The sequence below is a fragment of the Lathyrus oleraceus genome, chromosome 3 (assembly GCF_024323335.1).
Source record: "Lathyrus oleraceus cultivar Zhongwan6 chromosome 3, CAAS_Psat_ZW6_1.0, whole genome shotgun sequence".
Taxonomy (NCBI): domain Eukaryota; kingdom Viridiplantae; phylum Streptophyta; class Magnoliopsida; order Fabales; family Fabaceae; genus Lathyrus; species Lathyrus oleraceus.
In genome coordinates, this window is record NC_066581.1 from 321,543,943 (window position 1) to 321,547,801 (window position 3,859).

The 3,859-nt window shown below is 41.2% G+C and overlaps 1 pseudogene; it reads right to left on the minus strand.

The window, feature by feature from the left end:
• Positions 1 to 739: 739 nt before the first annotated feature.
• Positions 740 to 839, minus strand: LOC127133961 (uncharacterized; annotated as a pseudogene).
• Between the last annotated feature and the right edge of the window lie 3,020 nt (positions 840 to 3,859).

Below are 3,859 nucleotides of genomic sequence, written 5' to 3' on the forward strand. Positions count from 1 at the left end.
GATCGATATCTTTTAAAACTACGCGATAGAACTGTGCACTTGCAGTTTGTACCCCAAATTCGACTCATAAAGTCGCGATCAAGTTTTTGGCGCCGTTGCCGGGGACTTTTATTTAATCGATATCGTAACTCTTCCGTTACGCTGTAGAGACTAAGGTTTCTTTTTCTTCTATTCTTTCTTTCGTTGATTTGTATGCCACGCACTCGCTCACAAGGCGAACCGCTCTATTTACGAATCAACGATATCGAACTATATCTCCGAGCCTTACGACGAATTCGGGAATATCGTGCTGCAAACAATCTCCCTCCTATAGAACTTCCTGATTTCAAAAACCTTTTTCCTTCGATAACCGAGATGGCAGAACCAGCTCGTGCTCTTAGAGATTACGCCGCTCCATCGCAAGATGAGCCGCATTCAAGTATTGCTCCGCCCGCAATCGAAGCAAACAACTTCGAACTTAAACCTTCGCTGTTGCAGGCGGTGCAACAGAACCAATTCTCTGGAAATCCTACCGAGGATCCAAACCTTCATTTATCAGTATTTGTCCAATACGCTGATACTGTTAAAGCTAATGGTGTCACTTTAGAGGTAATTCGACTTCGTCTTTTTCCTTTCTCATTAAGAGATAGCGCTAGAAGATGGCTTCAATCTCTCCCTTCCAACTCAGTCACCACATGGAACGAGTTGAAGAAAGTTTTTCTTGCCTGATACTTTCCGCCAAGCAAAACAGCTATGTTAAGAGCCCAGATAAACGGATTTAAACAGAAAGACAACGAGTCTCTTTTCGAAGCATGGGAAAGATATAAAGACATGATGAGACTTTGCCCACACCATGGTTTGGAAGACTGGTTAGTAATTCACACATTTTATAATGGTCTCTTATACAACACAAGGTTAACAATAGACGCCGCTGCAGGTGGTGCATTAATGAACAAACCTTATGCTGATGCTTACCAGCTTATCGAGAGCATGGCCCAAAACCACTATCAGTGGGGAACCGAACGAACAACGGTGGAAAAACCTCAAACGAAAACTGGCATGTACGAGATAAGTAACCTTGATCACGTTAACGCAAAAGTGGATGCTTTGGTCCAGAAAATTGAAAGTTTAAACGTATCACCTCCAGCCGCCGTGGTTGCTATAACTCAGAATTGCGAGGTCTGTGGAATCCAAGGCCACACTCCTACGGACTGTCAACTCTTGACAGGAATCCAAGCAGAGCAAGTAAACTATGCTCAAGGAAGCCCCTATTCGAACACCTATAACTCAAATTGGAAGAACCATCCAAACTTTTCATATAAGAGCAATAACGCTTTGTACGCACCTGGACAGTCTCCAAATCAAGCCCCAGCTATACCTCCGGGATATCAGAAACCGAACCCATCCATGCCTAACAATAACGCCCCTAGGAAATCCAACTTGGAAATCATGATGGAAAACTTTATAGCTTCCCAACAACAAACCAATAAAGATTTCCTAAACCAGAATGTACACACTGGCGAACAACTTAAACAACTAGCAAGCAAAGTAGATGCCTTGGCTACCCATAACAAAATGCTGGAAACACAAATATCACAAGTAGCCCAACAACAAGCACCTACTGCTGCCCCAACTGGTACATTCCCTGGACAACCCCAACCTAACCCGAGAAGCCACGCTCATGCAATTATATTAAGAAGTGGAACGGAAGTGGAAGGACCGTCTGATCCAAGGATAGAAAACCAAAACCCTAAGAAATCAACTGAGGAAAGTGAACCTAAGGAAAAGGAAGAGAGTAATAAGGAAACCCTAGAAAAGAAGGAACCTTATGTACCTCCACCACCTTACAAACCACTTATACCTTACCCTCAAAGGCTTGTTAAAACCAAAGATGCGGGCCAATTTAGAAAATTTGTTGATCTCCTTAAACAATTAAACGTTACAATTCCGTTCACCGAAGCTATTACGCAGATGCCCTCATATGCTAAATTCTTAAAAGAAATCCTTTCTAATAAGAGGAAACTTGAGGATAGCGAAACCGTTACACTCCCTGCCGAATGTAGCGCTATAATCCAAAACATGCCCCCTAAACTCAAGGATCCAGGTAGTTTCTCTATACCCTGTCACATAGGAAAATTTGTCATCGACAAAGCCTTATGCGATTTAGGAGCTGGAATTAGCGTTATGCCTTTATCCATATGTAAGAAACTGGAAATGGGAGAATTAAGACCAACCAAAATGTCTGTGCAACTAGCAGATCGTTCCATCAAATATCCTGTAGGAATCCTTGAAAACGTTCCCGTACGCATAGGTCAATTCTACATTCCCACTGATTTTACAATTATGGACATTAGAGAAGATGATATTACACCCATTATACTGGGAAGACCATTCTTAGCAACTGCCGGTGCAATCATAGACGTAAAACGAGGACGACTCACCTTCGAAGTAGGTGAAGAGAAAATTGAATTCATTCTTTCCCAATTCTTGAAAGCACCTGCAATAGAAGATACATGTTACTTCATGGATATCATCGATGAATGCATAAAAGAAGCAGAGTTAGAAGAAGACAAATCATCTGATTGCCTTGTAGAAGACAAATCATACCAATGTTTGGCAATAACACCGGATCCTACGCAATGTCTTAACAAACCAACCCCTGACCTGAAAACACTTCCCAAAAATCTGAGATATGAATTCCTAGACTTAGAACTTGAACGACCTGTGATAGTTAATGCAGACCTAGGAAGACTCGAAACAGAAAAACTCCTACATATCTTAAGGAAGTATCCAACCGCACTAGGGTACCACATCACCGATCTTAAAGGAATAAGTCCTTCTATTTGTATGCACCGCATCATGTTAGAAGAAGACTGTAAAACCTCTAGGGAACACCAGAGAAGACTAAATCCGATCCTGAGTGAGGTAGTAAAGAAGGAAATAACCAAGTTATTGGAAGCAGGTATTATATATCCTATATCTGATAGCAAATGGGTTAGTCCTGTGCACGTTGTACCAAAGAAAGGAGGCATAACCGTTATTGAAAACGAAAAAGGGGAAACTATAACTAAACGAATCGAATCAGGATGGAGAATGTGCATTGATTATAGGAAACTAAACAAAGCAACCCGAAAAGATCATTTCCCTTTACCATTCATTGACCAAATGTTAGAATGATTAGCAAAACATTCACATTTCTGTTATCTAGACGGTTATTCAGGCTTCTTTCAAATACCAATTCACCCTGATGACCAAGAAAAGACAACGTTCACGTGCCCTTTTGGTACCTTCGCTTATAGACGAATGCCGTTTGGTCTGTGTAATGCCCCTGCAACCTTTCAAAGATGCATGATGGCAATTTTCGCCGACTTTCTCGAAAACATCATGGAAGTATTTATGGATGACTTTTCTGTATACGGACAAAGTTTCGAAGAATGCCTTGAAAACCTGGAAAGAGTTCTTGAGCGATGTGTAAAAGTAAACTTAGTACTTAATTGGGAAAAGTGCCACTTTATGGTACAAGAAGGAATTGTTTTAGGACACATCATCTCGAACAGAGGAATTCAAGTACGAAGCTTTTTAGGACACGCCGGTTTTTACCGACGATTCATCAAAGACTTCTCTAAGATAACTAAACCTTTAACCGGACTATTGATGAAAGATGCCGAATTCATATTCGACGATAACTGTTTAAAAGCATTTCAAACGCTTAAGCAAGCATTGATCTCCGCACCCATAATGCAGACACCAGACTGGAATGAACCATTCGAAATAATGTGCGATGCCAGCGATTATGCTGTAGGTGCTGTTTTAGGACAACGAAAGGATAAAAAGCTTCACGTTATATATTACGCAAGCAGAACCCTGGATGAAGCGCAAA